This window comes from Vulpes vulpes, chromosome 6 (assembly GCF_048418805.1).
Source record: "Vulpes vulpes isolate BD-2025 chromosome 6, VulVul3, whole genome shotgun sequence".
Classification (NCBI taxonomy): domain Eukaryota; kingdom Metazoa; phylum Chordata; class Mammalia; order Carnivora; family Canidae; genus Vulpes; species Vulpes vulpes.
The window spans coordinates 104,708,922-104,721,343 of NC_132785.1; the positions used below are offsets into that span (position 1 = coordinate 104,708,922).

Below are 12,422 nucleotides of genomic sequence, written 5' to 3' on the forward strand. Positions count from 1 at the left end.
GTTTGGAGGTCACATATTCTTTCAATTCCTGCCTGTCTTAGAAGCTCTTTATCTCTCCTTCTATTCTGAATGAGAGCCTTGCTGGATAAAGTATTCTTGGTTGCATGTTCTTCTCATTTAGGACCCTGAATATATCCTGCCAGCCCTTTCTGGCCTGCCAGGTCTCTGTGGAGAGGTCTGATGTTAACCTAATACTTCTCCCCATATAAGTTAGGGATTTCTTGTCTCTTGCTGCTTTCAGGATCTTCTCCTTATCTTTGGAGTTTGCAAGCTTCACTATTAAAGTTGAGGTGTTGAACAGTTTTTATTGATTTTAGGGTGGGGGGATCTCTCTATTTCCTGGATCTGAATGCCTGTTTCCCTTCCCAGATTTGGAAAGTTTTCAGCTATGATTTGTTCAAATACATATTTTAGACCTCTGTCCCTTTCGGCGCCCTTGGGAACCCCAATTAAACGTAGATTTTTTCCCCTCATGCTGTCACTTATTTCCCTTAATCTATCCTCATGGTCTTTTAATTGTTTGTCTTTTTTTCCCTCAGTTTCCCTCTTTGCCATCAACTTGTCTTCTATGTCAGTCACTCGTTCTTCCACCTCGTTAACCCTCGTCGTTAGGACTTCTAGTTTGGATTGCATCTCGTTCAATTGATTTTTAATTTCTGCCTGATTAAATCTAAATTCTGCAGTCATAAAGTCTCTTGAGTCCTTTATGCTTTTTTCTAGAGCCACCAGTAGCTTCATAATAGTGGTTTGAATTGGCTTTCTGACATTGAATTGTAATCCAAATTTTGTAAGTCTGTGGGAGAGAGGACTGTTTCTGATTCTTTCTTTTGAGGTGAGGTTTTCCTTCTAGTCATTTTGCTCAGTGCAGAGTGGCCAAAAACAAGTTGTATTGGGAAAAGGAGAAAAAGAGAGAAGAGAAAGAAGGAAAGAAAAAGAAAAAAGGAAGAAAAAAAGAGAAAAGAAAAAAAAAGAGAAGAAAAAAAGAAAAAGAAAAGAAAAAGTGGGGGGAGCAAACAGAAATCAAAAAACAAACAAGAAAAAAAAAAAAAAAAAAACAAGGGGGAGTATCCTCTGATTCTGTATACTGTACATCCCTGGACTTCCTCTGGAACTTTCCAGTGCTGCTTGGTCAATAATTTTTTTTTCCCCCTGTCCCTCTAGCTGGTCTTCTGGGGGAGGGGCCTGCTGTGCTGATTCTCAGGTATGTGCACCTGGGTGGGCTGCTCAGCCCACGGCCTGGTGCAGGGCTCAGTGGAGGTGTTTGTACTGTTTATCCTGTGAGGCCACTGTGAGGCTCAGGGGGGGTTGTTTACCCCGTGAGGCCCCAGGAGGAACAGCAACAGTAGCCCCGGATTCAGCTCCCGCAGTAGCTAAGGAGCTCTCAGTCTGCACGGCCTGGAGGCTCCAGGGCGGGGCCGCTGATCTGCTCAGCTCGGGGCAGGAGCGTCCTTGCTGTCCTGGGCCCTCCTGGCCTCTGCCTGTCCCCGGGGGAGGCCGGATCCTGGGCTGTGTCCCCGGCGCCCTGTGCTCCGGGCCTGCGCTGTTGGATTCGCGCTCCCGGCGCTGCAGGCTCCTGGGTCTATGCAAGCGCTTTCCGTCCGGGAAGATTGGTGAAGCCCCTGCTTCTCCGGGGGGGCTCTCCTGTCCTGGGGACACTCACCCCGGCCTTAGCACGGCTCCTCGCGGGGCCCCTCCCCCCTGGATGATATTTATTTATTTATTTATTTATTCCCCGTCTTCCTACCTTGATAGAAACACGAACTCTTCTCACTGTAGCGTTCCAGCTGTTCTCTCTTTAAGTCTCAGGCCGAATTCGTAGGTTTTCAGGATGATTTGAAAGTTATCTAGGTAAGTTGGTGGGGACAGGTGACTTGGGGACCCTGCTCTTCCGCCATCTCTTCCCCTCAGTCCATCACCACCTATTTAATACAAAGTTGAATGAGGTGAGTATTGTTATGCTCATTTTGCAAAAGTTGAATGGAAGGCTCAGAGAGGTTAAGTTATTTGTGTAAACTGAGCAGTGAAGCTTTGATTTGTATCAAGATTGAGCAAAATCTGTGCCTGTAACCCCTGAGCTATACTTTGCAGGGAGTAGTGGCTCAGTGAGGGATAGATGATCCTTGAAACTTGAGGGCACAGAGTAATTAAAAGATGCTGGATAACTCCAAATAGTAAATAACGAGGAAACAATTCTTGTGTGTTTCATGGCGTGTTAATCAGAGACACACTTAGTGACACAAGCAGCTCACACTCAGACACTCTCTCCTTTACCCTCACTGGGCCCCACCCTGCAGGCAGGAGCTTGAAATGGGGGAGAGGCTGGGTGCATATATTCATAAAGCACCTCACTGAGAGTCATGTGTGTGTGCCTAATATACAGACATATGTGTTTAAATTTGAGTGGGAATATCCACCAAAGGCGGGGTACATTTATCTCGGTATGTCTATAAACACGAGCATATGTTTTAGACTTTTTGGGTATGGGATGGGTGTATGTGCACAAATCCTGAAGTATTTCAATCAGCGCTAAGGCACCAGCCCCTTTCCAGCCCTGTCCATGGTTGGTGTGCTTCCATCAAATCCTGATATTTATTTTTCATTCTCTCTCAGAACACTTTAATGAGTTTCCTTTCAGGAGGGTCATGGCCAAGATGCTGGGTTGCTCTGGAGCCCCCATACATCTGCTACAATCAAAAGGGGTTTGCAGAGAAAAAGAAACAGCAGCTGCAAGGCAATGCTCTCCTCTTTTTTACTTTGTAGCCTGATACAAGCTCCCCTTAAAAGTACACCACCCTTGTAACCAAGGGCCTCTCCTGGAAACCCCTCACGGAAGAAGGTACTAAGAGAAGCCATTTTATTTGCATCTTTGCTTCCAAGTGGGATTCTCTATTTGAGCCATCCCAGGAAGAGGAGAATTTAAAATTATACTGTTTAAGGATTCAGCAGTGGATATTGTGAGAAACTGGTCATTTGTAGAACTAAATTCATAAAGAAGTAATGAGCTCTGAAAGAAGCAAGGTTGTAAGAGGATTGAATGCTTCTGTTGCCTTCTTTAGAAAGCTTGGAGCAAAGTTCCTGGAAGCAGGAGACAAGTGGACCTGCGTGTGGTTTGAAGGCAGACACAGCACAGGGACCCCCTTCTCCACCTTCCAAAGCCAGTGCCGGGGTCTGCTTTATGAAGGATTTTTATGACAAACTTTACATCTGACATTTCACAGTGTCGTTTGTTCAGAAAATGAGGAAATATAGATATTTATTAACTTATAGAGTCAGAAGATCTAGGAAAACTGACTATGCAGATGGGAGAAGTTTCTCCCTTTCCCAGGTATGCAAATTATCTAACTTAGTTTGTGCCTTTCTGTGCTTTGTGCCCTTCTCAGTAACAAGATTAGGAAATCCTTTCATTGTTAATAAAGAACTACTGGGGGGAGAAAGGAGATGCGAGGCATATAGATGGAGGCACAGAGGGTGCCCTGTCCCATGTGAACTGAACAATAAGATCAGGTGTAAGAGAAGTGAAGATAAATGGACCTTGAGCTGCCACCCAGGTCCTGGCTCCTGTCTTCTCTATTCAAAGCCTCTAGCTTCTACAGTTTTACCTTGAATTTCACTGGTCCTTGCATCTCACTCCCTCATGATGAATAGAAGTTCAATATCCAATGATGCCCAAAATCAAGAAATCCTTCCCATTAGCTATGTCTTTCCTTGGAATTCCATCCTCCCAATCTCTGACTACTGAAATCCTTCACAATCAGTGGTTCAGTTTAAATATAACCCCCTGGTTACATGTTCCTGGATTATCTACCCCAGAAGCAATTTATTTCCTCTGACCTCCTCTAGTCCTTTGTGTCAGTCTCACCATAAGCTGGCTCTCCACACACTGTGTTCAGTTGTAGCTACCCTGTGTCTTCCCCTTGTTCTTTACTCATCTGTAAGCTTCTGCGGTGGGGAGACTCTGCCCCATACATATTTATATCCTCTCCACAGGGCTTAACACAGAGCTAAAGAATTGCTAAGAAGCTTTCACATAGTACAAAATAGAGGAAAAGAGGCCATGGTGAGAATGTAGAAGTAGGGGCATTAGGAATATTGATTATAGATATTATTGTTAACATAGGTTCTCACGTGACACTTTCAGGAATGGGTCATATATTAGGAAATGTTTCTCTCACCAGTAAATTTATTCCCACACAAAGTATTTATTCATCATTCATTCTTTCTCTAATTCAAATACAGAGCTTTTCCTAGTGGGAATTAGACAATAAGCAAGAAAACCAATGTTTAATAATTCCAGAGTGTGATGAACCCCTGAAGGAAATAAATGGGGTCTTAACCTAGACGAACACAGGGAATGTTCTTTAGGTAGAGGTTAGGAGCACCTTACTGATCACTGTCATGCATCACACTAATGTGATTATGAGTTAATTCAATTTCTAACCTGAAACTGTAACAATAACATCAATAATGAGAATAAAAGCCTTCGGACCAGGGTGTGTGTGTCGACCTAGTCTTAGGATTGGTTCCTACTTTGGTCCAAATTCCCAAACTCAACACTGCCTTGGGAAGAGGGGAATCAGGGCCCTCCCCATGCCTCAGGATGGACCCTGACCCCTCGTCACCAGCTGAGGATTCAGCAAGCAAAACAGGGGTTAAGAGCTTTGATCTTGCTCAAGAATTGGAACAGATCAAGGCAGAGGCCTCTAAAGTAATGCCCCAGGATATGAGGAGCTGGGGAAGAGATGGAGACAGAAGTTCACAGAGAAGCTAATTGCTGTCACAGAGACTCTCTCTCACCTCCCACCTCAGTCTTAGTGGGTTCTGGGCTCCTTGGGGCAGCTAGTCAGGGCTTTTGGACTTTGGGGAGAGCTAAGATATCTCCTGAATGACTTTAGAGTCTCCCACCTCTTATCCCCATCATCCATGGATCCCCACTCCAAGGCTGAAGACAACCCAGGCTGTGGGGAGCAGGCCGTCTGCCAGTAGCCCAGCAGCCTCAGCCACCTCTGTCATTACCAGGGTTTTCCTTTAACTACTTGCCTGCCCCTTCCTCCTGGCACCAGTTGGTAGCATTCCTTCCTGTCTCTTGCAAAGCAGTGATCTCATTAGGAAATGCTTGGGAGCGGGTAAGCAGAATCTGAGACTGGGACCTGGAGCTTTATACCCACTCACCCTTTCCCGACCTGCCTCCTGTTGGGATAACAGGTTTCCATTAGACATACTATAGGGGTACTAAGAAAGATTAATCATGCTGTGGGCTAAGGGAGCTGGCTAAAGCTTGGAGACTACCACGTTGACAGCAGGGGCTCAGGGAGGTCACCTAAGTTTCTGCCAGGATGGGGGCATTCAGGCTGGGGTGCAAGGTGAGTGCTCAGAGATCTGGAGCCCCGGCTGAAGAAGGTTGTGTGTGTGGTGGTGGGGTGGGGGAACAGTGGCTCGGCTCCTGAGGGGGCTGTCCTGGTGTCCTGAGAGCTGGGCTGGGTGGAGGTGGATGGAGAAGAGGTCACCCCCTCAGCTTAGGGAGGACTCCATGCTCAGGTCTATCTTAGAGCATATTCTCTCCAGGTGGCCCAGAGCAGAAGGGAAGAGAATAGAGAGCAGACAGTTCAGACCAGTCCAGCCTCACTCCTTCGTGCTGCTGCAAGTAATCATATTGTCCCCCAAAACTGTGAGGCTCTCTCCCAACCTTCCCCTTCTCCCCACTTTTTCCACTTCTCCGTGGTTTGTCCCAAATATCTACACTCCAGATCCCAGGCTTCAGGGAGGCTTCTGGGCGTGGAGATCAACCCAGATGCTGAGGAGTCTGACTATCTCTGTGAGCTGCACAGGGAAGGCAGTGGTGTCTGGGTTGAGAAAGGCCAGAGAACACTGTGGAGCTCTGTGCACACAGCAGGTATGTAGTAAGTGTGAAATGCCCCAATGAGAAGCTGGAATGGGAGGTGAGGGAGGGGGAGAGGACAGGAGTGAGGCTGTTTCTATCTGAACCACTGCCAGGGTACCTGCAGGTCTGTCCTGTTCCTCTGTCTTCTCCTTCCTGCCTGTGTGCCTGGTCCCTGCTCCCCCTTTCCCATCGACCCCCTCCAGGCACCAGGAGGACCAGGACTGCCCTGAACAATTGCCCGGGCCCCTCCCCATGTTCTGTGCTCAGGGAATAGCAGAGAGATGTGTCCAGCTGGGGCTCATCCCGAGGGGGGAGGGGGCAGTGTGGACCTTCCCTAGTCTCTATCCTCTTTTATTGAGGTGTAGGCCTCCCCTGGACCCCCATCCTCCTGTCCTTGTCTGCCTCTGACCCAGTGCACAGGCCTGTGGAGACGGAGGCCCCTGAGCCCCTGGGATGCTGCCCTGGGGTGGGGAGCAGCAGGCAGGCCCACTGAGATTTCTCAACCTGGGCCTCAGCTGCCCCTGTGCACCTGCTTCCTGGTTGGGGCTCTGCACACCTGTGCTTCCCAGGCTCCTCTTCCAGGCTCCCTTCCTTCCCCCCCTCCCTCCTCATGCAGCCCACCTGTCCCCACTGCCTGGGCTCCTTCAGCCCACTCTGTCTCTCCTGAGACCCTTGGGATTGGCCTGCTGCCTGGAGAGGAGGGTGGGTGGTGGTGATGCGGGTGGAGGGGAGGGGCCTGGCTCTGGGGAGGCATCACCCTAGCTTGAGGACTGGCTCTGTGTGGCCTTCCCCAGAGCTGCAGGATGGGGGTCCCTGTGCTGAGATGGGAGGGGGAGGATGTCCTCTGGGCCTGTTGGGGGAGGGGAGCAGGCCTCAGGGACCCTGGAGGCTTCCTCAGGGAGCCTTTCAATTCCTGGTTGACAGGGGAGTAGAGACCTAGGGGGAGAGCCAATCAGCAAGGACACATCTACAGGGGGACACTGAAACTCTAAGTGACCAACATTCTAGTCAAATTCTTCTTCCCCAAAAGAGCCCTAGAAGGGAAACAATGTGAAACTACAGTAGGAGGAGCTGACATCTGACCTGAGAGGAACTTCCCAGGCAATCCCGAAGTGCATTTGGATGCCACTGCTTCTGACAGGTCACAGCTTTTGCAAAGCTCCCCAGTTTCCCAGTAGGTTGTCCCGCCTCCCCCAGATAACTTGACCCCATGCTCAGCTCAAGGAGCCTATGCAGAGAAGCCCAGGGTCCTCCCCCTCCCTACTGCAGCCTATGTGTGGCTATGGCCAAGATGCTACTGTGGGAAGTCCCTTCTCTGGTCTACCTGCAGTCCTTCGTGTGCGCTTGGAATGGGGGGATCCACCAACCAGCTAGAACTGCAGCTAGAGGACAACAATCTGTGTGAGGAAGGTTCTGGGGGAGGGCTGTTGTGCCTCACTTTCTCCACCACCCACCCTCCTCTTCCTTGCCCCATGGAGTGGCTCACACACTAGAGAACGGTCTCTGCTTGGGCTTCAGGACTCACAGGTGCTGGGGAAATACAGCTGAGTCCCAGTTATGGCCCTTGTTCTTCTCTGCTGTGGATGGGTCTCTAGGGGAGGGCAGATGGGGCCGGGTTGGAGTCCATCTTTCTGAGGCCCTTTGAAGCCCTTTCTGTTCCTGGCACCCACATTCCAGTTCCTCCAGAGCCCTCAGGATGGAACCTCCTCCTCACCCCCACCCCCAGTCCAGAGTGGACAAGGAGGCACATGGGGGGAGGGAGGAGGGTTTGGTCTGTTCAGGTTCTCCTGTGGGATGAAAGTAGGAATAAGGTGTTTGAAAGGCTGGCAGGTTTCTCTGGTCTTGTTCTAGAAGGAAGGGGTCCTGTACTGGGGAAAGGCAGGGAGATCATGTGGAGGGTGCTGTGGGGAAGGGGTGGGGGGCCCTCCTATCTGCGCCCATTCAGCCCATCAGCTCAGGAGTTTGCACCTGTGCTCCCCCCCCCCCCCAAGTGGCTCCATTCCACTGAAGCAGGGCAGTCAGTGCAGCCGCCATCCCCAGGGCAGCTCTTCAGCTCCAAGGAGAGGTGGGGGGAGGGAAGGACGAGCCAGGACCCAGGGTCACACTCACACCAGAACCTTCCAGTGGAGGGTCAAGGGATCAGGACAGAGCCGCTCCTGCTCTGCATTAGGATTTCTTCCCCGTCCCCCCTCCCCCCACCTTCTCTCTCTCTTCAGTGGTCACCTCCCAGGTGACCCAGCTACTGAGGTTAGAGGAAGACCTGTGACAGCAGGAAGGATCTGGAGCAGGAGCAGGTGGGGCAGCAGATGGAGGGAGAAGGAAGGGCAGGGAGGGCCTGAGAGAGATGATCCCTGGGAAGAGGGAGCTCAGCACCCTGGGTGTCCCCTCAGCTCCATGTGTCCAGGGCTGTGGTGGGAGGGACCCGATTAGAGCAGGGAAAGTGCTTCCCTGTCTGTAGCTTCCAGGAGCCTCTGGGCACACAGGGCACAGAGCAAATGAGGGATGAAGAGAAGCTCCTCTGGCAGCTCAGGAAGGAGGAGCAGAGGGCAGGGCTGGGGGAGTCTGGGGAGTAGAGGGTGTGGGTGCTGAGGACGGGGTGTGCACAGCAGGTGTGTGGCCCGCAGGTCTGTGCTGCGGGGTTCACAGTCCTGGTGCCCAGGTCTGTGTGTGAGCAGATATCACCCGGGGAAGGGGTGGCTGTGACATCGGGTTATTGAAGCCCAGGGCTGCGAGCTGCCCTCCCACTGGGTCTACAGAGTGTGCTTTGCTTTAGGAGCAGCTGTCGGCACCCAGGGAAGACCCCTGGATTGGGAATGGAGCACCCGTGGGCTCCAGGGCTGGCTCTAGTTATCAGCTGGGCCCCTGGAGGCCTCACCTCTGGGAGCTGCGCTGCCACCTGCTGTCCAAGCATAAAGGAAAAGCCGGGTGGCCCTTGTGTGCCAGCAGCCCCAGGGCTGGGGCCAGGAAGGGAAGGGGCTGCCGCAGGGGTGGCCTTCCAGGGGCCGCGGGGAATCAGGGACGCCGGTGGGGAGGGCGGCAGGAGGGCTTTCCTGAACTCAGAAATTCCTGGGTTCTCGCTGGAGCCCCCTGACTCCCCAGCCCACCCCCCCCACCCCCCCCCACCCCCCACCCCCCCCCAACCCCGCCTCTCAGCGCCCAGGGCCCAGGGCGGGCTGTGCGGGGAGCGCCCTTCTCTGCCGCCCTGTGCTGGCCGCGGAGCCCGTCGCAGGCCGCTGCGGAGAAGGTGCCCCTCAAGTCCCCAGGGCTGGGTCCCTCCCTCCTGGTGGAAATTGCATTTATCAGGAGAAGCAAACTTGATTGTTCCCCTGCATCTCCCCGGATCCCGCCATGGCCCCTGCTTTCCAGGGGCAGTCAGGAGCTCCTTAAGGCTGAGAAAGTCTTCCTGAGATTTCAACCCCTTTGTCATTGCCTAAGTTTTAATTTCTCCTGTTGGGAATGTGCTGTGAAGACAAGGGGCTGAGATCAAGATATTGAGAAACGAGACCAATTTCTGTTCGCCTTTGGGCTCCATCTACAATTTCACCTTAAGAAGGTCATTGAAAGGTTGCAAGGAATGATGGCAGAGGTAGTGACATTCCTGGAGAACATGGTTCTGGAGCCGAGCAGGCATGATGAGTCTGGGCTTCTGTGCATTTGCCCCTGAGCTCAGCCCATCAGCCTCAGCAGGGAGATGGATGGGCAGAAGCCAGGAGGCAGGAGCCAGGGATGCTGGAGGAGATGGCAGATGGACAGATGCTGACAGGACTCCTTATCTCTAGCTCTGGAAGCCCCTCCCCCACCAGGCTGCCCTGGGCCCTCCCCTTCTAGTGCTGAGGGCTCATTAGGAACTGCCTGTCTAAAAAACAAACAAAAAAAAAGAACTGCCTGTCTTTGGGGAGACACCCAGGAACCAGGCTGCACTGGGTGGGCAGGGGGGAGAGAGGAGGGAGTGAACCCAGATACATGAGCGAGGAGGAGGGTTTGGGATTCTTAGGATTTGAGCTGGGGTCCCCGGATCCCTGGGGCACTGAGCAGGCTTAGCAGGACACTGTGCTGGGCACAGATGCTGAGGGACTGGGTTGAGGGAGTTGGGGTGGGATGGGAAGGGATATTGAAAGGGGTTGAGTCCCCTGGTTTAGGGGCTTATTGTGGGAGACCTGGTGAAATAGGAGCCAATGACTTTGTGGAGAGCTTCCTGTGTGCATGGAACGGTTACAGGTGCCATGAGGGGATAAAAGAGGGACACCCATATTCTATTCCCATTCCTGAATTTGGAGACCTCACACGTCTCCCCAGATTCCGTGCCCTGTGTCTGCCTGTCTGAGAGGTGCAAAGAGCTGCTGGGCAGTTCTCTCCAAGGATTCAGAGGCAGAGCTCCCAGGCTCTCTGCTGTGTACACCCTGACACCCCTCTGGCAAGCACTTTGTGTGGACCTCCCTCTTCTCCTTACTCCTCTTTCACAGAATTCTCCAGACACCTACATACCTGGCCTAGGGGATCCTCGAGTGCCCTCCCAGAATTTCCAGTCACTCCTAGTGGACTAACTGGGGGTAAGCCTCAGGGATAAGCCTCAGGCCGGCTCTGCCAGCATAGCAGGCAGGAAGACAAGGGACTCTGGAGTCACAGAGTGTTCATGAGGGGCAGGCTCTGCTTGGAGAGCCTGAGCTGCATCCTAACTGACCAGCCATCTACCTTCCACACAGGTGTGCCCAGCTTCTCTGCTCCCGGCGCTCTGCACCAGCCCGTGCCCAGAACCACGGGGCAGGGCTGGAGGGCGAAGATGTGGAGAGATGGATACACAGACGGGGACAGAAAGGCCCAGTATATTCACTTCAAGACACAGGGACTGGGAACAAAAAGTCGAGTGAGTCCAGCACCTGCAGAGTCCAAGATACAGAGACACAGAGTCAGCAAGACAGACAGCGGGCAGTGGAACAGAGACACAGGGAGACAGAGTCAGAGACAGGAGAGAGGAAAGAGGGATCCTCCAGAGACCAGAGCAGATCAAGACAGACACAGAGAGACCCCGGAGGCCAGAGATAGCAGAGACAGACACGGACTCAGACAGGAGAGGGACCCAGGCTCAGGGGGTGGGAAAGCCAGGGACCCAGAGCCAAAGGCAGATCCCTGGACTGGGGACCAGGGTGAGGAGACACCAGAGAAGGGCCCACAGGGAGGAAGGGAGAGGGAGACAGAGGAGGGAGAGGAGGAGGTGGGGGCAGGGAGGAGGTGAGGAGAAGGGGCAGGAAGAGGTGGCAGAGGGTGGGGTACAGGCTCTGAGTCAAGGGCTCTGCTGGCCTCTCAGGACCTGGGACTGTGGTGGGAGGGGCTCCCGTGTGTGTGTGTGTGTGTGTGTGTGTGTGTGTGTGTGTGTGTGTGTGTGGCAGGACCTCAGCAGGCCAGAGCTCTAGTCACAATGCCAGAGTCCTCTGGTGCTGAAGGGGCCCCTGCACCCCCTCCCTCTGCAGCCCCTGCTCTGAGCAGGAGGGGGGCAGGGAGAGACACCAGATACAAGTCAGGGACAGCCTGAGCTGGGAAAGAAGTGGCAGCGCTGTCTCTCCCACACCCCGAGGTCAGAGGGAGAGGACCTGAGAGTGAGGAAGGGACAGAGGACTGAGGGGGACAGGGCTGGAGCAGGACACCTGTGGGAGGCAGGGGGTTCAAGAGACGCAGGGGGGCTGGGGGAGTCAGGGCTGTGGGGAAGTAGGTCAGGGGCAGGGGGGAGGCCAGCAGGGCTCCTGTGTCCCCAGAATGCTGGGCTGGGTGGACAGAACCCTGTGTTGAGGTGGGGAGGCCATCAGGGCTGCTTCTTAGAGTGACCCTGTCTCTCTGCCCTGTTTTCAGTATACTGAGCCTGTCACTTGGATGCCACCTTCTTCCCAGTGGAGGGGGAACCTGTCTCTGCAGGAGCCTGGTTCCTGCTGGCTTCCTCTGTGGGGATGGCCCTCACAGCCTGCAGGGCCACTCTCAATGCCCTCCCTATGTGTCCTTCAGCGTGGATTTCTGTGTTGACAATTGCCAAGTGCTCTCTGAGGCTGAAGAAGAAGTGGAGGACCCAGATGGGCAGTAGGATTTCCAGTGAAAAACCAGGTAGATGTGGGAGACACAGTGGAGGATGTGCCTCCTCCCATATACATAAGAGAAGTCATTGTGGAGGAGAAGCTCAAAGCATGTGACAGGGGACATTCCTGGGGGTACTGAGCCTCAGTTTCATTTTTTTTAATAATAAATTTATTTTTTATTGGTGTTCAATTTGCCAACATACCGAATAACACCCAGTGCTCATCCCGTCAAGTGTCCCCCTCAGTGCCCATCACCCATTCACCGCCACCCTCCTCCCCTTCCACCACTCCTAGTTCGTTTCCCAGAGTTAGGAGTCTTTATGTTCTGTCTCCCTTCCTGATATTTCCTACCCATTTCTTCTCCCTTCCCTTCTATTCCCTTTCACTATTATTTGTATTCCCCAAATGAATGAGAACATACAATGTTTGTCCTTCTCCCATTGACTCATTTCACTCAGCATAATACCTTCCAGTTCCATCCA

At 52.8% G+C, this 12,422-nt stretch overlaps 1 long non-coding RNA gene across 1 annotated transcript; it reads left to right on the forward strand.

Annotated features, from left to right (window-relative positions):
* The first annotated feature begins 10,581 nt into the window (after nt 1-10,581).
* Nucleotides 10,582-12,130, forward strand: LOC140599397 (uncharacterized). Its single transcript, XR_012002222.1, has 2 exons — nt 10,582-10,742; nt 11,723-12,130. It is a non-coding gene; the product is annotated as an uncharacterized lncRNA (long non-coding RNA).
* Nucleotides 12,131-12,422: the final 292 nt, after the last annotated feature.